This window comes from Leiobunum rupestre (assembly GCF_980474605.1).
Source record: "Leiobunum rupestre chromosome 9 unlocalized genomic scaffold, qqLeiRupe1.1.hap1 SUPER_9_unloc_1, whole genome shotgun sequence".
Taxonomy (NCBI): Eukaryota; Metazoa; Arthropoda; class Arachnida; order Opiliones; family Sclerosomatidae; genus Leiobunum; species Leiobunum rupestre.
Window position 1 is genome coordinate 162,716 of NW_028324280.1, and position 27,680 is coordinate 190,395.

At 40.1% G+C, this 27,680-nt stretch overlaps 12 non-coding genes and 4 pseudogenes across 12 annotated transcripts; 7 read left to right on the forward strand and 9 right to left on the reverse strand.

Moving 5' to 3' along the window:
- The first annotated feature begins 574 nt into the window (after nt 1-574).
- Nucleotides 575-693, forward strand: LOC149920888 (5S ribosomal RNA). Its single transcript, XR_016477699.1, has one exon. It is a non-coding gene; the product is annotated as a 5S ribosomal RNA (ribosomal RNA).
- A 1,983-nt stretch (nt 694-2,676) lies between these two features.
- On the reverse strand, nt 2,677-2,868 carry LOC149920889 (U2 spliceosomal RNA). Its single transcript, XR_016477608.1, has one exon. It is a non-coding gene; the product is annotated as a U2 spliceosomal RNA (small nuclear RNA).
- Nucleotides 2,869-4,021: 1,153 nt separating this feature from the next.
- Nucleotides 4,022-4,140, forward strand: LOC149920890 (5S ribosomal RNA). The gene has a single exon (XR_016477700.1). It is a non-coding gene; the product is annotated as a 5S ribosomal RNA (ribosomal RNA).
- A 1,991-nt stretch (nt 4,141-6,131) lies between these two features.
- Nucleotides 6,132-6,318, reverse strand: LOC149920891 (U2 spliceosomal RNA). The gene has a single exon (XR_016477674.1). It is a non-coding gene; the product is annotated as a U2 spliceosomal RNA (small nuclear RNA).
- Nucleotides 6,319-7,967: 1,649 nt separating this feature from the next.
- On the reverse strand, nt 7,968-8,070 carry LOC149920892 (U2 spliceosomal RNA; annotated as a pseudogene).
- A 1,154-nt stretch (nt 8,071-9,224) lies between these two features.
- On the forward strand, nt 9,225-9,343 carry LOC149920893 (5S ribosomal RNA). Its single transcript, XR_016477701.1, has one exon. It is a non-coding gene; the product is annotated as a 5S ribosomal RNA (ribosomal RNA).
- A 1,979-nt stretch (nt 9,344-11,322) lies between these two features.
- Nucleotides 11,323-11,510, reverse strand: LOC149920894 (U2 spliceosomal RNA). The gene has a single exon (XR_016477675.1). It is a non-coding gene; the product is annotated as a U2 spliceosomal RNA (small nuclear RNA).
- A 1,464-nt stretch (nt 11,511-12,974) lies between these two features.
- LOC149920895 (U2 spliceosomal RNA) lies at nt 12,975-13,128 on the reverse strand (annotated as a pseudogene).
- A 1,153-nt stretch (nt 13,129-14,281) lies between these two features.
- Nucleotides 14,282-14,400, forward strand: LOC149920896 (5S ribosomal RNA). Its single transcript, XR_016477702.1, has one exon. It is a non-coding gene; the product is annotated as a 5S ribosomal RNA (ribosomal RNA).
- A 1,979-nt stretch (nt 14,401-16,379) lies between these two features.
- On the reverse strand, nt 16,380-16,571 carry LOC149920897 (U2 spliceosomal RNA). The gene has a single exon (XR_016477609.1). It is a non-coding gene; the product is annotated as a U2 spliceosomal RNA (small nuclear RNA).
- A 1,153-nt stretch (nt 16,572-17,724) lies between these two features.
- On the forward strand, nt 17,725-17,843 carry LOC149920898 (5S ribosomal RNA). Its single transcript, XR_016477703.1, has one exon. It is a non-coding gene; the product is annotated as a 5S ribosomal RNA (ribosomal RNA).
- Nucleotides 17,844-19,822: 1,979 nt separating this feature from the next.
- On the reverse strand, nt 19,823-20,014 carry LOC149920899 (U2 spliceosomal RNA). The gene has a single exon (XR_016477610.1). It is a non-coding gene; the product is annotated as a U2 spliceosomal RNA (small nuclear RNA).
- A 1,154-nt stretch (nt 20,015-21,168) lies between these two features.
- Nucleotides 21,169-21,287, forward strand: LOC149920900 (5S ribosomal RNA). Its single transcript, XR_016477704.1, has one exon. It is a non-coding gene; the product is annotated as a 5S ribosomal RNA (ribosomal RNA).
- Nucleotides 21,288-23,266: 1,979 nt separating this feature from the next.
- LOC149920901 (U2 spliceosomal RNA) lies at nt 23,267-23,446 on the reverse strand (annotated as a pseudogene).
- Nucleotides 23,447-24,867: 1,421 nt separating this feature from the next.
- On the reverse strand, nt 24,868-24,997 carry LOC149920902 (U2 spliceosomal RNA; annotated as a pseudogene).
- A 1,151-nt stretch (nt 24,998-26,148) lies between these two features.
- On the forward strand, nt 26,149-26,267 carry LOC149920903 (5S ribosomal RNA). The gene has a single exon (XR_016477705.1). It is a non-coding gene; the product is annotated as a 5S ribosomal RNA (ribosomal RNA).
- Nucleotides 26,268-27,680: the final 1,413 nt, after the last annotated feature.

Genomic DNA, 27,680 nt, shown 5'->3' on the forward strand with positions numbered 1-27,680 from the left:
CTAAGTTTCATCTTAAACACGTGGATTTGGGACTAGTATTTTCTAGAATTTTTCTTATTTGCCATCATACATTTATTACAAAAATCATTTAAAATAAGAAAAAAGGCGCGGAAAGCAAAGCCGGAAATATGTGAAGCCTAGGCTAGCAACTACGCTACTAATAAAAATTGACTGCTCTCAATTTCTTACGGGTTTGCCAGATAAATATATTTCTCTAAGACGAAAAACCGGCCAAACCTTCACCTCCTCCGAACTCCAAAGGGGGAAAGCACACCACACCAATTTTATAGATTCGTAAACGCGCCTTCCCAATCGACCGCCATCACCTTACAGTCTACGGGGAGGGTGATGAAAAAACTGGTTTGGGGGGGGGGGGGGGGGGATGAAATTTCTGCGGTAAAGGGCTTGCTCGTTGGTTGTCTGTACGATAATATCGGCGCCCAGTAAACGTTTCTAAAAAGAGTGTATAGAACGTTCTATTGGAGCCGCATGCAGCCGGTGGCCCTCGGCGATCACCAACCTACCAGGACCTGGCTAGTCGCGGCTTGTCCACCGCTATCAATTACACTCTAGCGGCAACGGCCATATCACGCTGAATACACCGGTTCTCGTCTGATCACCGAAGTTAAGCAGCGTCGAGCGCGGTCAGTACTTGGGAGGGAGACCACCTGGGAACACCGCGTGCCGTTGGCTACTCATTTATTTTCGCGGGATGGGATTTGCGTCTTTTAACAGGAAAATACCTTCATCCTATCATTTTGACGCTGCTTTTTTATGCAATTAAAAGTTCGCCCAGACGATAATATTATTTCGGTCAACTCTTGGCCTTTTTTTAACAACTGGCAGCATCTTTCCGTGAATAAAATACATGTTAGTATCAAAATTGAACAAAATAAAATGGCGAGAAAATTGGTTTTCATTTTATTCTACTTAAGGCTTGTACTTAAAATAGTACTAACTTACTTACTTACTTACTTACTTACTTACTTACTTACTTACTTACTAACTAACTAACTAACTAACTAACTAACTAACTAACTAACTAACTAACTAATTAACTAACTAACTAACTAACTAACTAATTAACTAACTAACTAACTAACTAACTAACTAACTAACGTTTATCTCTAAACAAAAACATTTCCGCGGTAAAATCCACTCTGAAATGGCCTTTTCTGGTTTTGGAATGAAGTCCAAAGTTAAAATTTTATTAACAAATTCTAATTGTGAAATATATTTTTTGTTCTAAATTTTAATCTTAAATGTAATTTAAATAGTTGAATCTAAAAAAGGACTTTTGGAAAATGTTTTATAGAAGGTTTTATCATGGGACAGCCGCATGGATTAGGGGAGTAACCCAAAAATACAAAATATCAAAACAAACCACGAAATTAAATAATAAAACGGAGACAGAGATATATTTTTTAAACAAAATAATATAGCTAACTTTTATCTATTAATTGTTTTAGGTGATGTAGTTTATGTAAAATATAAAAATGAACCTTGGCACAATATAAATTTAATGTCATGTTTTATTGATACTTAGAAAAAGTAACAAACATTTCAAAAGTCAGATCTTTGAGATCATTATTAAAAAAATATAACATTTTAAATCCGAACTCCTCTATAAATATTAAAATTATAAATTCCTAATCTACTTTAACAAAAGATATATCATATTAAGTTTAATACTATTAATGTTAGGAATAATCATGACTTTGAGATAAATAGAACAAAAATGTTTAATTCCAAATATAGTTAATTATAGAGCAATATATAATAAATGATTTTGTACTTACCAAAAATAAGCCTTGCCACTTTATATCTTGGTAATGTAGCTGCCGCGGGCGGCGGGCCCCCGGCGGCGACTCACTGTCCACGGAAGACGGGAAGAGAGAAAAAATGGAGAGGGGCTTATTTCGTGTTTTCTCTTTACGCGGAACATCTTGGCTGGAACCCAATGACCTAAAAATGAGGGGCGCGCTGTCTCTACCCACCATACCGAAACCCGCGAATTTACGTTATGAAAACCGGTTCCTTCAGCCAACCACTTAGAACATGCACGATTTACGAACCTTGGGTTACGAATAAAACCACAGGAATAACACAGAACAACCTCTTTTCGCGCCTTTATTTTACCCCTCTTACTTGCCTCCCGCTCGTCGGCCATTGCCTCTGCCCTAAACGGGGAGTCTAGCATCCACTCCTTGGGTATCCATAATGGAGGAGAGGACTGAAAGGGGGAAAACCAAGCATGGACGCGCCCAGGAAAATACCAAGGAGGATAGGAAGGGAGGCGAAGTAGGAGGGATGAACGCGGCAGCATCCTTGTAAGAAGCTTAGCGGCGGGAAAATTTCGGAAAAATGGCGGCTAGACGTAGCGTAGCTGCCGCAATCTTGCCGCCATTCATCCCTCCTACTTCGCCTCCCTTCCTATCCTCCGTGAAAATACCGCGAAAAAGAGTGTATAACTAGGTAAAAGAAAATTCAAAAACTGGAATCTTTCCGATTCTTCATTATTAACTATTCGACAATAAGGATTTTACCACTTATGACGTCAGAGGGGCAATATATTATAATAAAGAAATATATATAAAGACAGCCAAATAACATTTCCCGGAAATACTGTGTTGCGCAGTGCGCCATTATAAGAGCGTTTGATTTTTGATTTCAAGAGAGAAGTGGGCCGATCCCGGATTTACTGCAATACCAGGCCGACCCGTGGCGGAGGTGGAGCAAGCTCCGACCACTCCGCCGCCGTCCAAAAATAAGTTTAATATCTTGGGCCCCGATGGGACCCGTATCAGATATTAAGCTGATAAGAACAGATACTACACTTTGATCTTAGCCAAAAGGCCGAGAAGCGATAACCCGCTAGGAGCCGTCACTGTTTAACAAAGTAAAAAGAGAGAATTCGAGCATTTCAAATATTTCATAATTACGTCACCGAATGTTGGTCCTGGTGGGAGATGACAACGTTTGTAGCCATCGCGCGAACAAAGGAGAAGACGATATCTTGAATCCGTGAAATAGAGGTACACCGCCAGGCCCGGACTGGCACTTTTGGGGTCATCGGCTAGAGACAGTAGAGTGGGCCACTTTACCGGGCCGTATGGAAAAAAAATCTAAATGGTGGTTTATAGGACCATAAATAACGTATTAAGTGTACTAGATTCTACGTGAAACGTCAAACGCGTTTAAATGACCATTTAGGAAAAATTTATTATAAGCGAATAGAGCGTTCTATAAAAGTGGACCATAACCGGTCACTTTTCATACAGACTATAGAGCTGGTTCAGCAGGACTAACAACTTTTGTTATTCTTTGGTTTAAGAGAATTCGGCTTATGTCCTGTCTTTATATGAATATTTTAGAGACGTACCTTTTAGGAGTTGTAGGAGGCACCCTAGGTGTTGAAGTATGTTTGGGGTTAAGGATATTTTCATGATCTAAGTTTCATCTTAAACACGTGGATTTGGGACTAGTATTTTCTAGAATTTTTCTTATTTGCCATCATACATTTATTACAAAAATCATTTAAAATAAGAAAAAAGGCGCGGAAAGCAAAGCCGGAAATATGTGAAGCCTAGGCTAGCAACTACGCTACTAATAAAAATTGACTGCTCTCAATTTCTTACGGGTTTGCCAGATAAATATATTTCTCTAAGACGAAAAACCGGCCAAACCTTCACCTCCTCCGAACTCCAAAGGGGGAAAGCACACCACACCAATTTTATAGATTCGTAAACGCGCCTTCCCAATCGACCGCCATCACCTTACAGTCTACGGGGAGGGTGATGAAAAAACTGGTTTGGGGGGGGGGGGGGGGATGAAATTTCTGCGGTAAAGGGCTTGCTCGTTGGTTGTCTGTACGATAATATCGGCGCCCAGTAAACGTTTCTAAAAAGAGTGTATAGAACGTTCTATTGGAGCCGCATGCAGCCGGTGGCCCTCGGCGATCACCAACCTACCAGGACCTGGCTAGTCGCGGCTTGTCCACCGCTATCAATTACACTCTAGCGGCAACGGCCATATCACGCTGAATACACCGGTTCTCGTCTGATCACCGAAGTTAAGCAGCGTCGAGCGCGGTCAGTACTTGGGAGGGAGACCACCTGGGAACACCGCGTGCCGTTGGCTACTCATTTATTTTCGCGGGATGGGATTTGCGTCTTTTAACAGGAAAATACCTTCATCCTATCATTTTGACGCTGCTTTTTTATGCAATTAAAAGTTCGCCCAGACGATAATATTATTTCGGTCAACTCTTGGCCTTTTTTTAACAACTGGCAGCATCTTTCCGTGAATAAAATACATGTTAGTATCAAAATTGAACAAAATAAAATGGCGAGAAAATTGGTTTTCATTTTATTCTACTTAAGGCTTGTACTTAAAATAATAGTAACTAACTTACTTACTTACTTACTTACTTACTTACTTACTTACTTACTAACTAACTAACTAACTAACTAACTAACTAACTAACTAACTAACTAACTAATTAACTAACTAACTAACTAACTAACTAACTAATTAACTAACTAACTAACTAACTAACTAACTAACTAACGTTTATCTCTAAACAAAAACATTTCCGCGGTAAAATCCACTCTGAAATGGCCTTTTCTGGTTTTGGAATGAAGTCCAAAGTTAAAATTTTATTAACAAATTCTAATTGTGAAATATATTTTTTGTTCTAAATTTTAATCTTAAATGTAATTTAAATAGTTGAATCTAAAAAAGGACTTTTGGAAAATGTTTTATAGAAGGTTTTATCATGGGACAGCCGCATGGATTAGGGGAGTAACCCAAAAATACAAAATATCAAAACAAACCACGAAATTAAATAATAAAACGGAGACAGAGATATATTTTTTAAACAAAATAATATAGCTAACTTTTATCTATTAATTGTTTTAGGTGATGTAGTTTATGTAAAATATAAAAATGAACCTTGGCACAATATAAATTTAATGTCATGTTTTATTGATACTTAGAGAAAAAGTAACAAACATTTCAAAAGTCAGATCTTTGAGATCATTATTAAAAAAATATAACATTTTAAATCCGAACTCCTCTATAAATATTAAAATTATAAATTCCTAATCTACTTTAACAAAAGATATATCATATTAAGTTTAATACTATTAATGTTAGGAATAATCATGACTTTGAGATAAATAGAACAAAAATGTTTAATTCCAAATATAGTTAATTATAGAGCAATATATAATAAATGATTTTGTACTTACCAAAAATAAGCCTTGCCACTTTATATCTTGGTAATGTAGCTGCCGCGGGCGGCGGGCCCCCGGCGGCGACTCACTGTCCACGGAAGACGGGAAGAGAGAAAAAATGGAGAGGGGCTTATTTCGTGTTTTCTCTTTACGCGGAACATCTTGGCTGGAACCCAATGACCTAAAAATGAGGGGCGCGCTGTCTCTACCCACCATACCGAAACCCGCGAATTTACGTTATGAAAACCGGTTCCTTCAGCCAACCACTTAGAACATGCACGATTTACGAACCTTGGGTTACGAATAAAACCACAGGAATAACACAGAACAACCTCTTTTCGCGCCTTTATTTTACCCCTCTTACTTGCCTCCCGCTCGTCGGCCATTGCCTCTGCCCTAAACGGGGAGTCTAGCATCCACTCCTTGGGTATCCATAATGGAGGAGAGGACTGAAAAGGGGGGAAAACCAAGCATGGACGCGCCCAGGAAAATACCAAGGAGGATAGGAAGGGAGGCGAAGTAGGAGGGATGAACGCGGCAGCATCCTTGTAAGAAGCTTAGCGGCGGGAAAATTTCGGAAAAATGGCGGCTAGACGTAGCGTAGCTGCCGCAATCTTGCCGCCATTCATCCCTCCTACTTCGCCTCCCTTCCTATCCTCCGTGAAAATACCGCGAAAAAGAGTGTATAACTAGGTAAAAGAAAATTCAAAAACTGGAATCTTTCCGATTCTTCATTATTAACTATTCGACAATAAGGATTTTACCACTTATGACGTCAGAGGGGCAATATATTATAATAAAGAAATATATATAAAGACAGCCAAATAACATTTCCCGGAAATACTGTGTTGCGCAGTGCGCCATTATAAGAGCGTTTGATTTTTGATTTCAAGAGAGAAGTGGGCCGATCCCGGATTTACTGCAATACCAGGCCGACCCGTGGCGGAGGTGGAGCAAGCTCCGACCACTCCGCCGCCGTCCAAAAATAAGTTTAATATCTTGGGCCCCGATGGGACCCGTATCAGATATTAAGCTGATAAGAACAGATACTGACACTTTGTCTTATTAAAAAGCTTGAGTTACGAGTAACCCTAGTCATTAGGTTCTGCCGGTTAAACTTGTAATTAATTTAAGGCAGTAATATTAAGAGATTGAATTCGAGCATTTCAAATATTAAATAACTATTAATTTGAACGTTTACAGTGCCGAATAATGGATCCTACATGGCCACTATGACATTTTTACCGTTTGTAGCCATACGTAACTGAACAAAGGAGAAGTACGATAAAGTTAAAAAATAGAGTTAAAAAATGTAAAGTTAAAACAAAATTTACATTTCAAACTTTTCGTAATGCGTAAAAGGAAATACTATCACAAGTAAATACCAATAAGTGTAAAAATTAAGAGATATCTAGTACGTCACGTATTCTGTGTAAAAATCGACCGTATTGTTAAGAGTGTTTTCGTCCGTCTTAATAGCTTCGGCAAAGGATTTCTTCTCCTTCTGGGAGCCTTGGTGGATTATCTTCTCCTCGTCGTTGTTCTTCCCCTTTTTTAAACTTAATGTGGTGGCTTTTTCTGGTGAGGTACTTAGGCGGCGCTTATTCTTGTTTTGAACCCATTCGTCGACTTTAGCGAGCATAAATGCTTTCCTCTCTTTGGTCCTTTTGCTTTTGAGGACTTTATCCACGAACTGGTGGATGGTATCCGGTGTGAATTTGTCGAGGAGAGCCTCATGGGTCGGGGTCCACTCATTCGGATCCTTTGGGACTTTCTTTGCGCTGCAGGGCTTGTCTGCCTGTTCCTCCTCGTTTATCCTCTCGGGTGTCTGGGACGGGTCGGCAATGTCCACTGCCTGGACGTCCTCGGACCTCCCGGTTGGTTCCTTCCCCTGGCCTTCCAAGGTTTTTAGTATTGCAGCTTCCTTCCTTGATTGTTTCACTTCGCATGAGGACACCGTGTGTCCCTCCTTGTCGCAAAAGAAACACTTCTTAACGACTCCTTGGTAGTATGCCAGCGCACGGCTACGTCCGAAATAGATTACGTTGGGTATATTTTTTTCAATTTTTATCTTGACTGATCTGTCGCCATTTTTAAGACCTTTAAGTTGAGGGTATTCATCGAGTCGGTGAGCTTTAATGGTGCCATATTGTCTCATGGTGGTAAGGACAGAGTCCCATTGGATCCAGCAAGGCAGGTTTTTAATAGTAACCCAGACGCCGTCATCTTCGACGCTGGTGAGTCGGCATGGTTTATTGTTGATTTCGAGGTCGTTGTAGGATAGAGCTTGTTGCAGGAAGGCCAGGGTTGTAAAAGTAATTAAAAATTTTTCTTTACCAACAGGTTGAAGAGTATCAAGGCAGTCAGAGCCGAGCTTCTCGTGGAAGGTCCGAGCGACGTCCAGGAATCCGGCGTCGACTTCAAGGTGAGCCGTGCGTTTTTTCACCTCCATAGCCATGATGGCTATGGAGAGATCGTCAGATGAAGGTAAGTCCCAGGAAGGAACAGCGTCAGGAAGCAATGGCTGCAATCAGCCAAGTCGGGATACGGCGTGGAGACCAGGAACAGCAGCGACAGGTAAGTAGCGGCGGAACCCGGAAAAGGTACAGTAGCGGAATCAGGAACTGCGATGGAACCGGAACAGCAGCTTCAGGAGCCGGAGCAGGAACAGGTACAGGAACAGTGACGTCAGGATACAGACAGGTAAGTCCGCATTTCAGGAACTGGCTGGAGAGCTAGGAAACTCGCTTGACGGCCTTTCGGCCAAGATTTCAGCGAAATAGCTGGGAACAGATACTACACTTTGATCTTAGCCAAAAGGCCGAGAAGCGATAACCCGCTAGGAGCCGTCACTGTTTAACAAAGTAAAAAGAGAGAATTCGAGCATTTCAAATATTTCATAATTACGTCACCGAATGTTGGTCCTGGTGGGAGATGACAACGTTTGTAGCCATCGCGCGAACAAAGGAGAAGACGATATCTTGAATCCGTGAAATAGAGGTACACCGCCAGGCCCGGACTGGCACTTTTGGGGTCATCGGCTAGAGACAGTAGAGTGGGCCACTTTACCGGGCCGTATGGAAAAAAAATCTAAATGGTGGTTTATAGGACCATAAATAACGTATTAAGTGTACTAGATTCTACGTGAAACGTCAAACGCGTTTAAATGACCATTTAGGAAAAATTTATTATAAGCGAATAGAGCGTTCTATAAAAGTGGACCATAACCGGTCACTTTTCATACAGACTATAGAGCTGGTTCAGCAGGACTAACAACTTTTGTTATTCTTTGGTTTAAGAGAATTCGGCTTATGTCCTGTCTTTATATGAATATTTTAGAGACGTACCTTTTAGGAGTTGTAGGAGGCACCCTAGGTGTTGAAGTATGTTTGGGGTTAAGGATATTTTCATGATCTAAGTTTCATCTTAAACACGTGGATTTGGGACTAGTATTTTCTAGAATTTTTCTTATTTGCCATCATACATTTATTACAAAAATCATTTAAAATAAGAAAAAAGGCGCGGAAAGCAAAGCCGGAAATATGTGAAGCCTAGGCTAGCAACTACGCTACTAATAAAAATTGACTGCTCTCAATTTCTTACGGGTTTGCCAGATAAATATATTTCTCTAAGACGAAAAACCGGCCAAACCTTCACCTCCTCCGAACTCCAAAGGGGGAAAGCACACCACACCAATTTTATAGATTCGTAAACGCGCCTTCCCAATCGACCGCCATCACCTTACAGTCTACGGGGAGGGTGATGAAAAAACTGGTTTGGGGGGGGGGGGGGGGGATGAAATTTCTGCGGTAAAGGGCTTGCTCGTTGGTTGTCTGTACGATAATATCGGCGCCCAGTAAACGTTTCTAAAAAGAGTGTATAGAACGTTCTATTGGAGCCGCATGCAGCCGGTGGCCCTCGGCGATCACCAACCTACCAGGACCTGGCTAGTCGCGGCTTGTCCACCGCTATCAATTACACTCTAGCGGCAACGGCCATATCACGCTGAATACACCGGTTCTCGTCTGATCACCGAAGTTAAGCAGCGTCGAGCGCGGTCAGTACTTGGGAGGGAGACCACCTGGGAACACCGCGTGCCGTTGGCTACTCATTTATTTTCGCGGGATGGGATTTGCGTCTTTTAACAGGAAAATACCTTCATCCTATCATTTTGACGCTGCTTTTTTATGCAATTAAAAGTTCGCCCAGACGATAATATTATTTCGGTCAACTCTTGGCCTTTTTTTAACAACTGGCAGCATCTTTCCGTGAATAAAATACATGTTAGTATCAAAATTGAACAAAATAAAATGGCGAGAAAATTGGTTTTCATTTTATTCTACTTAAGGCTTGTACTTAAAATAGTACTAACTTACTTACTTACTTACTTACTTACTTACTTACTTACTTACTAACTAACTAACTAACTAACTAACTAACTAACTAACTAACTAACTAACTAATTAACTAACTAACTAACTAACTAACTAATTAACTAACTAACTAACTAACTAACTAACTAACTAACGTTTATCTCTAAACAAAAACATTTCCGCGGTAAAATCCACTCTGAAATGGCCTTTTCTGGTTTTGGAATGAAGTCCAAAGTTAAAATTTTATTAACAAATTCTAATTGTGAAATATATTTTTTGTTCTAAATTTTAATCTTAAATGTAATTTAAATAGTTGAATCTAAAAAAGGACTTTTGGAAAATGTTTTATAGAAGGTTTTATCATGGGACAGCCGCATGGATTAGGGGAGTAACCCAAAAATACAAAATATCAAAACAAACCACGAAATTAAATAATAAAACGGAGACAGAGATATATTTTTTAAACAAAATAATATAGCTAACTTTTATCTATTAATTGTTTTAGGTGATGTAGTTTATGTAAAATATAAAAATGAACCTTGGCACAATATAAATTTAATGTCATGTTTTATTGATACTTAGAAAAAGTAACAAACATTTCAAAAGTCAGATCTTTGAGATCATTATTAAAAAAATATAACATTTTAAATCCGAACTCCTCTATAAATATTAAAATTATAAATTCCTAATCTACTTTAACAAAAGATATATCATATTAAGTTTAATACTATTAATGTTAGGAATAATCATGACTTTGAGATAAATAGAACAAAAATGTTTAATTCCAAATATAGTTAATTATAGAGCAATATATAATAAATGATTTTGTACTTACCAAAAATAAGCCTTGCCACTTTATATCTTGGTAATGTAGCTGCCGCGGGCGGCGGGCCCCCGGCGGCGACTCACTGTCCACGGAAGACGGGAAGAGAGAAAAAATGGAGAGGGGCTTATTTCGTGTTTTCTCTTTACGCGGAACATCTTGGCTGGAACCCAATGACCTAAAAATGAGGGGCGCGCTGTCTCTACCCACCATACCGAAACCCGCGAATTTACGTTATGAAAACCGGTTCCTTCAGCCAACCACTTAGAACATGCACGATTTACGAACCTTGGGTTACGAATAAAACCACAGGAATAACACAGAACAACCTCTTTTCGCGCCTTTATTTTACCCCTCTTACTTGCCTCCCGCTCGTCGGCCATTGCCTCTGCCCTAAACGGGGAGTCTAGCATCCACTCCTTGGGTATCCATAATGGAGGAGAGGACTGAAAGGGGGAAAACCAAGCATGGACGCGCCCAGGAAAATACCAAGGAGGATAGGAAGGGAGGCGAAGTAGGAGGGATGAACGCGGCAGCATCCTTGTAAGAAGCTTAGCGGCGGGAAAATTTCGGAAAAATGGCGGCTAGACGTAGCGTAGCTGCCGCAATCTTGCCGCCATTCATCCCTCCTACTTCGCCTCCCTTCCTATCCTCCGTGAAAATACCGCGAAAAAGAGTGTATAACTAGGTAAAAGAAAATTCAAAAACTGGAATCTTTCCGATTCTTCATTATTAACTATTCGACAATAAGGATTTTACCACTTATGACGTCAGAGGGGCAATATATTATAATAAAGAAATATATATAAAGACAGCCAAATAACATTTCCCGGAAATACTGTGTTGCGCAGTGCGCCATTATAAGAGCGTTTGATTTTTGATTTCAAGAGAGAAGTGGGCCGATCCCGGATTTACTGCAATACCAGGCCGACCCGTGGCGGAGGTGGAGCAAGCTCCGACCACTCCGCCGCCGTCCAAAAATAAGTTTAATATCTTGGGCCCCGATGGGACCCGTATCAGATATTAAGCTGATAAGAACAGATACTGAATTTGTTTATTAATTTTCAGTCAAAATACAAATTTCTAAAATGTTCGCGGTTAATTAAATTAAATTAGCGCGTACATTGCTAAAAATTGTTACATTTTTCGTTTTTTTCCTAGGTTTGGTTTTTTTCCAACGTCGAGGTAAGTATTAATTGTTTTTTTCTTTTTACATCACAAGGTGAGTATAATTATTTTTCTTAAAAATAAAAAATCTAATTGCTTTCAGGGTTAATAAAGTTAAAGCCCGATAAAAGTGTAAACAGAAGTAAATGAATAAAAATGAGTTCTGCATAATTTAAAATTAAATTTTGTCCTTACGAGATAAAAAGATTTAGTATGTTACGTATTGTGTATATACATCCTTCTCAGGTGTGTTTTTGGTGGCGGTGGCGAATGTCTTTTTCTCTTCGGCTTGTGTCTTTCCTTTCTTGGCGGCTTTGCCTGGAGAGTTGGGCATGTGTCGTTTTGTATATTTTTCCAGTTCTTGGTTGGCGAGCGTGAGAAACACCTGCTTCCGCCTGTCGTTCAATTCGTCTGTAGTCCTTAGGTATTCCATGAATTCTTTGAGTTCCTGCTGCGAGTAGTTCTTTATGTATTCTAGGTTTTTGGGACTGACATATAGGTCTCTGTTGTGGTCTTCGTTGATTTTCTCGGGTGCCTGGGGCGGGTCGACCATGTCCACTGCCTGGACGTGCTCTGACCTCTCTGTTGGTTCCATCTCCTGGCCTTCAGCGATTTTCCGCGTTTCGGCTTCCTTCCTAGCCTGTTTCACCTCGCATGAGGACACATTGTGTCCCTCCTTGTCGCAAAAGAAACATCTCTTTACGACTCCCTGGTAGTAGACCAGCGCTCTGCTGCGTCCGAAATAAAGAACATTTGGTATAGTTTTTTCTATTTTAATTTTAACCGATCTGTCGCCATTTTTTAGTCCTTTAAGTTGAGGGTATTCGTCGAGTCGGTGTGCTTTGATGGTGCCGTAATGTCGCATAGTGGTAAGTATGGAGTCCCATTGGATCCAAGAGGGTAGATTCTTGATGGTCACCCAGACGCCGTCGTCTTCGACGCTGGTAAGTCGGCAGGGTTGATTGTTGATTTCGAGGTCGTTGTAGGAGAGCGCTTGTTCCAAGAAGGCCAGGGTCGTAAATGTTATTAAAAATTTTTCTTTACCAACAGGTTGGAGAGTGTCAAGGCAGTCAGAGCCGAGTTTATCATTGAAGGTCCGAGCGACGTCCAGGAATCCGGCGTCGACTTCGAGCCGGGCTGTCCGCTTTTTCACCTCAGCAGCCATAAAGGCTGTGGAGAGGTCGTCAGGTGGAGGTAAGTCCCAAAAAGGAACAGCGTCAGGTACCAATGGCAGGAAACAGCCAAGTCAGGATACGGCGTGGGGACCCGGAACAGCGGCGACAGGTAAGTAGCAGCAGAACCAGGATCGGCAGTGGAATCAGGAACAGCAGAGGAACCGGAAACAGCAGCGGCAGCTTCAGAATCAGGAACAGGAACAGGAACGTCAGGATACTGGCAGGTAAGTCAGCATCGCAGGAACAGGCTGAGAAGCGTATACGTCGCTTAACGGCCTTTCGGCCAAGATTTCAGCGAAATAGCTGGAAACAGATACTACACTTTGATCTTAGCCAAAAGGCCGAGAAGCGATAACCCGCTAGGAGCCGTCACTGTTTAACAAAGTAAAAAGAGAGAATTCGAGCATTTCAAATATTTCATAATTACGTCACCGAATGTTGGTCCTGGTGGGAGATGACAACGTTTGTAGCCATCGCGCGAACAAAGGAGAAGACGATATCTTGAATCCGTGAAATAGAGGTACACCGCCAGGCCCGGACTGGCACTTTTGGGGTCATCGGCTAGAGACAGTAGAGTGGGCCACTTTACCGGGCCGTATGGAAAAAAAATCTAAATGGTGGTTTATAGGACCATAAATAACGTATTAAGTGTACTAGATTCTACGTGAAACGTCAAACGCGTTTAAATGACCATTTAGGAAAAATTTATTATAAGCGAATAGAGCGTTCTATAAAAGTGGACCATAACCGGTCACTTTTCATACAGACTATAGAGCTGGTTCAGCAGGACTAACAACTTTTGTTATTCTTTGGTTTAAGAGAATTCGGCTTATGTCCTGTCTTTATATGAATATTTTAGAGACGTACCTTTTAGGAGTTGTAGGAGGCACCCTAGGTGTTGAAGTATGTTTGGGGTTAAGGATATTTTCATGATCTAAGTTTCATCTTAAACACGTGGATTTGGGACTAGTATTTTCTAGAATTTTTCTTATTTGCCATCATACATTTATTACAAAAATCATTTAAAATAAGAAAAAAGGCGCGGAAAGCAAAGCCGGAAATATGTGAAGCCTAGGCTAGCAACTACGCTACTAATAAAAATTGACTGCTCTCAATTTCTTACGGGTTTGCCAGATAAATATATTTCTCTAAGACGAAAAACCGGCCAAACCTTCACCTCCTCCGAACTCCAAAGGGGGAAAGCACACCACACCAATTTTATAGATTCGTAAACGCGCCTTCCCAATCGACCGCCATCACCTTACAGTCTACGGGGAGGGTGATGAAAAAACTGGTTTGGGGGGGGGGGGGGGGATGAAATTTCTGCGGTAAAGGGCTTGCTCGTTGGTTGTCTGTACGATAATATCGGCGCCCAGTAAACGTTTCTAAAAAGAGTGTATAGAACGTTCTATTGGAGCCGCATGCAGCCGGTGGCCCTCGGCGATCACCAACCTACCAGGACCTGGCTAGTCGCGGCTTGTCCACCGCTATCAATTACACTCTAGCGGCAACGGCCATATCACGCTGAATACACCGGTTCTCGTCTGATCACCGAAGTTAAGCAGCGTCGAGCGCGGTCAGTACTTGGGAGGGAGACCACCTGGGAACACCGCGTGCCGTTGGCTACTCATTTATTTTCGCGGGATGGGATTTGCGTCTTTTAACAGGAAAATACCTTCATCCTATCATTTTGACGCTGCTTTTTTATGCAATTAAAAGTTCGCCCAGACGATAATATTATTTCGGTCAACTCTTGGCCTTTTTTTAACAACTGGCAGCATCTTTCCGTGAATAAAATACATGTTAGTATCAAAATTGAACAAAATAAAATGGCGAGAAAATTGGTTTTCATTTTATTCTACTTAAGGCTTGTACTTAAAATAGTACTAACTTACTTACTTACTTACTTACTTACTTACTTACTTACTTACTAACTAACTAACTAACTAACTAACTAACTAACTAACTAACTAACTAACTAATTAACTAACTAACTAACTAACTAACTAATTAACTAACTAACTAACTAACTAACTAACTAACTAACGTTTATCTCTAAACAAAAACATTTCCGCGGTAAAATCCACTCTGAAATGGCCTTTTCTGGTTTTGGAATGAAGTCCAAAGTTAAAATTTTATTAACAAATTCTAATTGTGAAATATATTTTTTGTTCTAAATTTTAATCTTAAATGTAATTTAAATAGTTGAATCTAAAAAAGGACTTTTGGAAAATGTTTTATAGAAGGTTTTATCATGGGACAGCCGCATGGATTAGGGGAGTAACCCAAAAATACAAAATATCAAAACAAACCACGAAATTAAATAATAAAACGGAGACAGAGATATATTTTTTAAACAAAATAATATAGCTAACTTTTATCTATTAATTGTTTTAGGTGATGTAGTTTATGTAAAATATAAAAATGAACCTTGGCACAATATAAATTTAATGTCATGTTTTATTGATACTTAGAAAAAGTAACAAACATTTCAAAAGTCAGATCTTTGAGATCATTATTAAAAAAATATAACATTTTAAATCCGAACTCCTCTATAAATATTAAAATTATAAATTCCTTATCTACTTTAACAAAAGATATATCATATTAAGTTTAATACTATTAATGTTAGGAATAATCATGACTTTGAGATAAATAGAACAAAAATGTTTAATTCCAAATATAGTTAATTATAGAGCAATATATAATAAATGATTTTGTACTTACCAAAAATAAGCCTTGCCACTTTATATCTTGGTAATGTAGCTGCCGCGGGCGGCGGGCCCCCGGCGGCGACTCACTGTCCACGGAAGACGGGAAGAGAGAAAAAATGGAGAGGGGCTTATTTCGTGTTTTCTCTTTACGCGGAACATCTTGGCTGGAACCCAATGACCTAAAAATGAGGGGCGCGCTGTCTCTACCCACCATACCGAAACCCGCGAATTTACGTTATGAAAACCGGTTCCTTCAGCCAACCACTTAGAACATGCACGATTTACGAACCTTGGGTTACGAATAAAACCACAGGAATAACACAGAACAACCTCTTTTCGCGCCTTTATTTTACCCCTCTTACTTGCCTCCCGCTCGTCGGCCATTGCCTCTGCCCTAAACGGGGAGTCTAGCATCCACTCCTTGGGTATCCATAATGGAGGAGAGGACTGAAAGGGGGAAAACCAAGCATGGACGCGCCCAGGAAAATACCAAGGAGGATAGGAAGGGAGGCGAAGTAGGAGGGATGAACGCGGCAGCATCCTTGTAAGAAGCTTAGCGGCGGGAAAATTTCGGAAAAATGGCGGCTAGACGTAGCGTAGCTGCCGCAATCTTGCCGCCATTCATCCCTCCTACTTCGCCTCCCTTCCTATCCTCCGTGAAAATACCGCGAAAAAGAGTGTATAACTAGGTAAAAGAAAATTCAAAAACTGGAATCTTTCCGATTCTTCATTATTAACTATTCGACAATAAGGATTTTACCACTTATGACGTCAGAGGGGCAATATATTATAATAAAGAAATATATATAAAGACAGCCAAATAACATTTCCCGGAAATACTGTGTTGCGCAGTGCGCCATTATAAGAGCGTTTGATTTTTGATTTCAAGAGAGAAGTGGGCCGATCCCGGATTTACTGCAATACCAGGCCGACCCGTGGCGGAGGTGGAGCAAGCTCCGACCACTCCGCCGCCGTCCAAAAATAAGTTTAATATCTTGGGCCCCGATGGGACCCGTATCAGATATTAAGCTGATAAGAACAGATACTACACTTTGATCTTAGCCAAAAGGCCGAGAAGCGATAACCCGCTAGGAGCCGTCACTGTTTAACAAAGTAAAAAGAGAGAATTCGAGCATTTCAAATATTTCATAATTACGTCACCGAATGTTGGTCCTGGTGGGAGATGACAACGTTTGTAGCCATCGCGCGAACAAAGGAGAAGACGATATCTTGAATCCGTGAAATAGAGGTACACCGCCAGGCCCGGACTGGCACTTTTGGGGTCATCGGCTAGAGACAGTAGAGTGGGCCACTTTACCGGGCCGTATGGAAAAAAAATCTAAATGGTGGTTTATAGGACCATAAATAACGTATTAAGTGTACTAGATTCTACGTGAAACGTCAAACGCGTTTAAATGACCATTTAGGAAAAATTTATTATAAGCGAATAGAGCGTTCTATAAAAGTGGACCATAACCGGTCACTTTTCATACAGACTATAGAGCTGGTTCAGCAGGACTAACAACTTTTGTTATTCTTTGGTTTAAGAGAATTCGGCTTATGTCCTGTCTTTATATGAATATTTTAGAGACGTACCTTTTAGGAGTTGTAGGAGGCACCCTAGGTGTTGAAGTATGTTTGGGGTTAAGGATATTTTCATGATCTAAGTTTCATCTTAAACACGTGGATTTGGGACTAGTATTTTCTAGAATTTTTCTTATTTGCCATCATACATTTATTACAAAAATCATTTAAAATAAGAAAAAAGGCGCGGAAAGCAAAGCCGGAAATATGTGAAGCCTAGGCTAGCAACTACGCTACTAATAAAAATTGACTGCTCTCAATTTCTTACGGGTTTGCCAGATAAATATATTTCTCTAAGACGAAAAACCGGCCAAACCTTCACCTCCTCCGAACTCCAAAGGGGGAAAGCACACCACACCAATTTTATAGATTCGTAAACGCGCCTTCCCAATCGACCGCCATCACCTTACAGTCTACGGGGAGGGTGATGAAAAAACTGGTTTGGGGGGGGGGGGGGGGATGAAATTTCTGCGGTAAAGGGCTTGCTCGTTGGTTGTCTGTACGATAATATCGGCGCCCAGTAAACGTTTCTAAAAAGAGTGTATAGAACGTTCTATTGGAGCCGCATGCAGCCGGTGGCCCTCGGCGATCACCAACCTACCAGGACCTGGCTAGTCGCGGCTTGTCCACCGCTATCAATTACACTCTAGCGGCAACGGCCATATCACGCTGAATACACCGGTTCTCGTCTGATCACCGAAGTTAAGCAGCGTCGAGCGCGGTCAGTACTTGGGAGGGAGACCACCTGGGAACACCGCGTGCCGTTGGCTACTCATTTATTTTCGCGGGATGGGATTTGCGTCTTTTAACAGGAAAATACCTTCATCCTATCATTTTGACGCTGCTTTTTTATGCAATTAAAAGTTCGCCCAGACGATAATATTATTTCGGTCAACTCTTGGCCTTTTTTTAACAACTGGCAGCATCTTTCCGTGAATAAAATACATGTTAGTATCAAAATTGAACAAAATAAAATGGCGAGAAAATTGGTTTTCATTTTATTCTACTTAAGGCTTGTACTTAAAATAGTACTAACTTACTTACTTACTTACTTACTTACTTACTTACTTACTTACTAACTAACTAACTAACTAACTAACTAACTAACTAACTAACTAACTAACTAATTAACTAACTAACTAACTAACTAACTAATTAACTAACTAACTAACTAACTAACTAACTAACTAACGTTTATCTCTAAACAAAAACATTTCCGCGGTAAAATCCACTCTGAAATGGCCTTTTCTGGTTTTGGAATGAAGTCCAAAGTTAAAATTTTATTAACAAATTCTAATTGTGAAATATATTTTTTGTTCTAAATTTTAATCTTAAATGTAATTTAAATAGTTGAATCTAAAAAAGGACTTTTGGAAAATGTTTTATAGAAGGTTTTATCATGGGACAGCCGCATGGATTAGGGGAGTAACCCAAAAATACAAAATATCAAAACAAACCACGAAATTAAATAATAAAACGGAGACAGAGATATATTTTTTAAACAAAATAATATAGCTAACTTTTATCTATTAATTGTTTTAGGTGATGTAGTTTATGTAAAATATAAAAATGAACCTTGGCACAATATAAATTTAATGTCATGTTTTATTGATACTTAGAAAAAGTAACAAACATTTCAAAAGTCAGATCTTTGAGATCATTATTAAAAAAATATAACATTTTAAATCCGAACTCCTCTATAAATATTAAAATTATAAATTCCTAATCTACTTTAACAAAAGATATATCATATTAAGTTTAATACTATTAATGTTAGGAATAATCATGACTTTGAGATAAATAGAACAAAAATGTTTAATTCCAAATATAGTTAATTATAGAGCAATATATAATAAATGATTTTGTACTTACCAAAAATAAGCCTTGCCACTTTATATCTTGGTAATGTAGCTGCCGCGGGCGGCGGGCCCCCGGCGGCGACTCACTGTCCACGGAAGACGGGAAGAGAGAAAAAATGGAGAGGGGCTTATTTCGTGTTTTCTCTTTACGCGGAACATCTTGGCTGGAACCCAATGACCTAAAAATGAGGGGCGCGCTGTCTCTACCCACCATACCGAAACCCGCGAATTTACGTTATGAAAACCGGTTCCTTCAGCCAACCACTTAGAACATGCACGATTTACGAACCTTGGGTTACGAATAAAACCACAGGAATAACACAGAACAACCTCTTTTCGCGCCTTTATTTTACCCCTCTTACTTGCCTCCCGCTCGTCGGCCATTGCCTCTGCCCTAAACGGGGAGTCTAGCATCCACTCCTTGGGTATCCATAATGGAGGAGAGGACTGAAAGGGGGAAAACCAAGCATGGACGCGCCCAGGAAAATACCAAGGAGGATAGGAAGGGAGGCGAAGTAGGAGGGATGAACGCGGCAGCATCCTTGTAAGAAGCTTAGCGGCGGGAAAATTTCGGAAAAATGGCGGCTAGACGTAGCGTAGCTGCCGCAATCTTGCCGCCATTCATCCCTCCTACTTCGCCTCCCTTCCTATCCTCCGTGAAAATACCGCGAAAAAGAGTGTATAACTAGGTAAAAGAAAATTCAAAAACTGGAATCTTTCCGATTCTTCATTATTAACTATTCGACAATAAGGATTTTACCACTTATGACGTCAGAGGGGCAATATATTATAATAAAGAAATATATATAAAGACAGCCAAATAACATTTCCCGGAAATACTGTGTTGCGCAGTGCGCCATTATAAGAGCGTTTGATTTTTGATTTCAAGAGAGAAGTGGGCCGATCCCGGATTTACTGCAATACCAGGCCGACCCGTGGCGGAGGTGGAGCAAGCTCCGACCACTCCGCCGCCGTCCAAAAATAAGTTTAATATCTTGGGCCCCGATGGGACCCGTATCAGATATTAAGCTGATAAGAACAGATACTACACTTTGATCTTAGCCAAAAGGCCGAGAAGCGATAACCCGCTAGGAGCCGTCACTGTTTAACAAAGTAAAAAGAGAGAATTCGAGCATTTCAAATATTTCATAATTACGTCACCGAATGTTGGTCCTGGTGGGAGATGACAACGTTTGTAGCCATCGCGCGAACAAAGGAGAAGACGATATCTTGAATCCGTGAAATAGAGGTACACCGCCAGGCCCGGACTGGCACTTTTGGGGTCATCGGCTAGAGACAGTAGAGTGGGCCACTTTACCGGGCCGTATGGAAAAAAAATCTAAATGGTGGTTTATAGGACCATAAATAACGTATTAAGTGTACTAGATTCTACGTGAAACGTCAAACGCGTTTAAATGACCATTTAGGAAAAATTTATTATAAGCGAATAGAGCGTTCTATAAAAGTGGACCATAACCGGTCACTTTTCATACAGACTATAGAGCTGGTTCAGCAGGACTAACAACTTTTGTTATTCTTTGGTTTAAGAGAATTCGGCTTATGTCCTGTCTTTATATGAATATTTTAGAGACGTACCTTTTAGGAGTTGTAGGAGGCACCCTAGGTGTTGAAGTATGTTTGGGGTTAAGGATATTTTCATGATCTAAGTTTCATCTTAAACACGTGGATTTGGGACTAGTATTTTCTAGAATTTTTCTTATTTGCCATCATACATTTATTACAAAAATCATTTAAAATAAGAAAAAAGGCGCGGAAAGCAAAGCCGGAAATATGTGAAGCCTAGGCTAGCAACTACGCTACTAATAAAAATTGACTGCTCTCAATTTCTTACGGGTTTGCCAGATAAATATATTTCTCTAAGACGAAAAACCGGCCAAACCTTCACCTCCTCCGAACTCCAAAGGGGGAAAGCACACCACACCAATTTTATAGATTCGTAAACGCGCCTTCCCAATCGACCGCCATCACCTTACAGTCTACGGGGAGGGTGATGAAAAAACTGGTTTGGGGGGGGGGGGGGGGGATGAAATTTCTGCGGTAAAGGGCTTGCTCGTTGGTTGTCTGTACGATAATATCGGCGCCCAGTAAACGTTTCTAAAAAGAGTGTATAGAACGTTCTATTGGAGCCGCATGCAGCCGGTGGCCCTCGGCGATCACCAACCTACCAGGACCTGGCTAGTCGCGGCTTGTCCACCGCTATCAATTACACTCTAGCGGCAACGGCCATATCACGCTGAATACACCGGTTCTCGTCTGATCACCGAAGTTAAGCAGCGTCGAGCGCGGTCAGTACTTGGGAGGGAGACCACCTGGGAACACCGCGTGCCGTTGGCTACTCATTTATTTTCGCGGGATGGGATTTGCGTCTTTTAACAGGAAAATACCTTCATCCTATCATTTTGACGCTGCTTTTTTATGCAATTAAAAGTTCGCCCAGACGATAATATTATTTCGGTCAACTCTTGGCCTTTTTTTAACAACTGGCAGCATCTTTCCGTGAATAAAATACATGTTAGTATCAAAATTGAACAAAATAAAATGGCGAGAAAATTGGTTTTCATTTTATTCTACTTAAGGCTTGTACTTAAAATAGTACTAACTTACTTACTTACTTACTTACTTACTTACTTACTTACTTACTAACTAACTAACTAACTAACTAACTAACTAACTAACTAACTAACTAACTAATTAACTAACTAACTAACTAACTAACTAATTAACTAACTAACTAACTAACTAACTAACTAACTAACGTTTATCTCTAAACAAAAACATTTCCGCGGTAAAATCCACTCTGAAATGGCCTTTTCTGGTTTTGGAATGAAGTCCAAAGTTAAAATTTTATTAACAAATTCTAATTGTGAAATATATTTTTTGTTCTAAATTTTAATCTTAAATGTAATTTAAATAGTTGAATCTAAAAAAGGACTTTTGGAAAATGTTTTATAGAAGGTTTTATCATGGGACAGCCGCATGGATTAGGGGAGTAACCCAAAAATACAAAATATCAAAACAAACCACGAAATTAAATAATAAAACGGAGACAGAGATATATTTTTTAAACAAAATAATATAGCTAACTTTTATCTATTAATTGTTTTAGGTGATGTAGTTTATGTAAAATATAAAAATGAACCTTGGCACAATATAAATTTAATGTCATGTTTTATTGATACTTAGAAAAAGTAACAAACATTTCAAAAGTCAGATCTTTGAGATCATTATTAAAAAAATATAACATTTTAAATCCGAACTCCTCTATAAATATTAAAATTATAAATTCCTAATCTACTTTAACAAAAGATATATCATATTAAGTTTAATACTATTAATGTTAGGAATAATCATGACTTTGAGATAAATAGAACAAAAATGTTTAATTCCAAATATAGTTAATTATAGAGCAATATATAATAAATGATTTTGTACTTACCAAAAATAAGCCTTGCCACTTTATATCTTGGTAATGTAGCTGCCGCGGGCGGCGGGCCCCCGGCGGCGACTCACTGTCCACGGAAGACGGGAAGAGAGAAAAAATGGAGAGGGGCTTATTTCGTGTTTTCTCTTTACGCGGAACATCTTGGCTGGAACCCAATGACCTAAAAATGAGGGGCGCGCTGTCTCTACCCACCATACCGAAACCCGCGAATTTACGTTATGAAAACCGGTTCCTTCAGCCAACCACTTAGAACATGCACGATTTACGAACCTTGGGTTACGAATAAAACCACAGGAATAACACAGAACAACCTCTTTTCGCGCCTTTATTTTACCCCTCTTACTTGCCTCCCGCTCGTCGGCCATTGCCTCTGCCCTAAACGGGGAGTCTAGCATCCACTCCTTGGGTATCCATAATGGAGGAGAGGACTGAAAGGGGGAAAACCAAGCATGGACGCGCCCAGGAAAATACCAAGGAGGATAGGAAGGGAGGCGAAGTAGGAGGGATGAACGCGGCAGCATCCTTGTAAGAAGCTTAGCGGCGGGAAAATTTCGGAAAAATGGCGGCTAGACGTAGCGTAGCTGCCGCAATCTTGCCGCCATTCATCCCTCCTACTTCGCCTCCCTTCCTATCCTCCGTGAAAATACCGCGAAAAAGAGTGTATAACTAGGTAAAAGAAAATTCAAAAACTGGAATCTTTCCGATTCTTCATTATTAACTATTCGACAATAAGGATTTTACCACTTATGACGTCAGAGGGGCAATATATTATAATAAAGAAATATATATAAAGACAGCCAAATAACATTTCCCGGAAATACTGTGTTGCGCAGTGCGCCATTATAAGAGCGTTTGATTTTTGATTTCAAGAGAGAAGTGGGCCGATCCCGGATTTACTGCAATACCAGGCCGACCCGTGGCGGAGGTGGAGCAAGCTCCGACCACTCCGCCGCCGTCCAAAAATAAGTTTAATATCTTGGGCCCCGATGGGACCCGTATCAGATATTAAGCTGATAAGAACAGATACTTTTAATTGTTTATTAAAAGCTTCGTTTTTTTACATTTTTACAATTTTGTCATTTTTGTTCGCGTGTTAATTATTTTAATTTATCGCGAACAATCGTTAAAAGATAAAGGGAACATGGTTAAAAAATCGAGCAAAGAACTATGCTAAAAATTTTAAAAATTAAATTTAAAACATATTTTTGCCTTTTTTCACTTCTTTTTCTGGAGTTTTACTACGTCGTCTCTTTGGATAATTTTTTAAAAGTTCGATGATTTGTGCCGCTTGGTCTTCTGCTCGTTTGGTTAGGATGGGTGAACGTGTGGGTGCTCTGGAGTTGATTTTTGCAAGAAGGGCTTGAAGTTCGGTTTTCCTCAATAGATGTAAATGTAGTTGTGACGGATCGGTATAATTCCACTCTGATGGATCAAATCGGGGTCTGGAGTTGTTGTCGGAGTCAATGGATTCGGGTTCGCTTTCGGGTTCTAGGTCATCGTGATGTGGTGGAGATTTCAAGGCGTCGGCGTATTGGCTTGTTTGGACTGGAGGTTCTGCGTTTCTCTTGTATGGTTCTGGTGATGTTAAAGTCCAGCTTTCTTCAGAGGATTTGGAGTCGTCTGCTTGAGTAAGTATTGAGGGTATGCGTGGTGAGCTTTCTTTTAAGTCTTCTTCTCGGGTGGTAGCGCTAACGATTACCACCTCCAAAGGAGTACGTGTGGAACTTGCGGTGGTTTCCGGATCTTGGGGTAACACGCGGTCTTCGTTTTCCTTCTTCTCTGCCCTCTGGTTTTTCTTTTTTTCGCAGGTGGAGGCAACGTGCCCCTCCTGCTCACAAAAGAAGCATTTCTTGGCAACCCCGGTATAGTATACCAGGGCCCTGCTCCGTCCAAAATAAAGCACATTAGGAACAGTTAGTTTCATTTTCAATTTCACTACACGATCGCCATTCCTTATCCCTTTTAATTCTTTATATTCATCGTGGCGATGAGCTTTAATCTCCCCGTATTGACGCAGGGTTGTCAGAATGGAATCCCATTGAATCCAAGAAGGCAACTGCTTTATGGTAAGCCAGATGCCGTCGTCTTCTACACTCGTGATTTTGCAGGGCTTGTTGTTTACCATTAATTCTCCATAAGAGACAGCTTGTTGCAGGAATGCAAGGGTCGTAAAAGTTAATAAAAAGGATGTATTACCAACAGGTTGCAGTGTTTCGACACTGTCTGGTCCAAGTTTCTCGAGGAAGGCTTGAGCGACTTCCAAGAAGCTACCGCTTACGTCTAAGCGAGCGGTTCGTTTCCTTACCTCCATAGCCATGCTGGCTATGAGAGGATCAGCGGAGAGACGAGACTTCACAGGAGCAGGATCACAGGAGATACAGCTTCAGGTGAGTAACAGGTACGTAGCAGGTGGGTTTTTTTTTTTTCTTTCAGGAACAGCAGCAGCGGAACGGCTCAGCAAAGGATCATCTCGTGCGGTAAGGCAGGCAAACTCGCCTTAAAGGCGTATAAACACTTCTCGCCCCCCGACTAAGATCTCGGTATAGTACTATTGAAGAACAGATACTACACTTTGATCTTAGCCAAAAGGCCGAGAAGCGATAACCCGCTAGGAGCCGTCACTGTTTAACAAAGTAAAAAGAGAGAATTCGAGCATTTCAAATATTTCATAATTACGTCACCGAATGTTGGTCCTGGTGGGAGATGACAACGTTTGTAGCCATCGCGCGAACAAAGGAGAAGACGATATCTTGAATCCGTGAAATAGAGGTACACCGCCAGGCCCGGACTGGCACTTTTGGGGTCATCGGCTAGAGACAGTAGAGTGGGCCACTTTACCGGGCCGTATGGAAAAAAAATCTAAATGGTGGTTTATAGGACCATAAATAACGTATTAAGTGTACTAGATTCTACGTGAAACGTCAAACGCGTTTAAATGACCATTTAGGAAAAATTTATTATAAGCGAATAGAGCGTTCTATAAAAGTGGACCATAACCGGTCACTTTTCATACAGACTATAGAGCTGGTTCAGCAGGACTAACAACTTTTGTTATTCTTTGGTTTAAGAGAATTCGGCTTATGTCCTGTCTTTATATGAATATTTTAGAGACGTACCTTTTAGGAGTTGTAGGAGGCACCCTAGGTGTTGAAGTATGTTTGGGGTTAAGGATATTTTCATGATCTAAGTTTCATCTTAAACACGTGGATTTGGGACTAGTATTTTCTAGAATTTTTCTTATTTGCCATCATACATTTATTACAAAAATCATTTAAAATAAGAAAAAAGGCGCGGAAAGCAAAGCCGGAAATATGTGAAGCCTAGGCTAGCAACTACGCTACTAATAAAAATTGACTGCTCTCAATTTCTTACGGGTTTGCCAGATAAATATATTTCTCTAAGACGAAAAACCGGCCAAACCTTCACCTCCTCCGAACTCCAAAGGGGGAAAGCACACCACACCAATTTTATAGATTCGTAAACGCGCCTTCCCAATCGACCGCCATCACCTTACAGTCTACGGGGAGGGTGATGAAAAAACTGGTTTGGGGGGGGGGGGGGATGAAATTTCTGCGGTAAAGGGCTTGCTCGTTGGTTGTCTGTACGATAATATCGGCGCCCAGTAAACGTTTCTAAAAAGAGTGTATAGAACGTTCTATTGGAGCCGCATGCAGCCGGTGGCCCTCGGCGATCACCAACCTACCAGGACCTGGCTAGTCGCGGCTTGTCCACCGCTATCAATTACACTCTAGCGGCAACGGCCATATCACGCTGAATACACCGGTTCTCGTCTGATCACCGAAGTTAAGCAGCGTCGAGCGCGGTCAGTACTTGGGAGGGAGACCACCTGGGAACACCGCGTGCCGTTGGCTACTCATTTATTTTCGCGGGATGGGATTTGCGTCTTTTAACAGGAAAATACCTTCATCCTATCATTTTGACGCTGCTTTTTTATGCAATTAAAAGTTCGCCCAGACGATAATATTATTTCGGTCAACTCTTGGCCTTTTTTTAACAACTGGCAGCATCTTTCCGTGAATAAAATACATGTTAGTATCAAAATTGAACAAAATAAAATGGCGAGAAAATTGGTTTTCATTTTATTCTACTTAAGGCTTGTACTTAAAATAGTACTAACTTACTTACTTACTTACTTACTTACTTACTTACTTACTTACTAACTAACTAACTAACTAACTAACTAACTAACTAACTAACTAATTAACTAACTAACTAACTAACTAACTAACTAATTAACTAACTAACTAACTAACTAACTAACTAACTAACGTTTATCTCTAAACAAAAACATTTCCGCGGTAAAATCCACTCTGAAATGGCCTTTTCTGGTTTTGGAATGAAGTCCAAAGTTAAAATTTTATTAACAAATTCTAATTGTGAAATATATTTTTTGTTCTAAATTTTAATCTTAAATGTAATTTAAATAGTTGAATCTAAAAAAGGACTTTTGGAAAATGTTTTATAGAAGGTTTTATCATGGGACAGCCGCATGGATTAGGGGAGTAACCCAAAAATACAAAATATCAAAACAAACCACGAAATTAAATAATAAAACGGAGACAGAGATATATTTTTTAAACAAAATAATATAGCTAACTTTTATCTATTAATTGTTTTAGGTGATGTAGTTTATGTAAAATATAAAAATGAACCTTGGCACAATATAAATTTAATGTCATGTTTTATTGATACTTAGAAAAAGTAACAAACATTTCAAAAGTCAGATCTTTGAGATCATTATTAAAAAAATATAACATTTTAAATCCGAACTCCTCTATAAATATTAAAATTATAAATTCCTAATCTACTTTAACAAAAGATATATCATATTAAGTTTAATACTATTAATGTTAGGAATAATCATGACTTTGAGATAAATAGAACAAAAATGTTTAATTCCAAATATAGTTAATTATAGAGCAATATATAATAAATGATTTTGTACTTACCAAAAATAAGCCTTGCCACTTTATATCTTGGTAATGTAGCTGCCGCGGGCGGCGGGCCCCCGGCGGCGACTCACTGTCCACGGAAGACGGGAAGAGAGAAAAAATGGAGAGGGGCTTATTTCGTGTTTTCTCTTTACGCGGAACATCTTGGCTGGAACCCAATGACCTAAAAATGAGGGGCGCGCTGTCTCTACCCACCATACCGAAACCCGCGAATTTACGTTATGAAAACCGGTTCCTTCAGCCAACCACTTAGAACATGCACGATTTACGAACCTTGGGTTACGAATAAAACCACAGGAATAACACAGAACA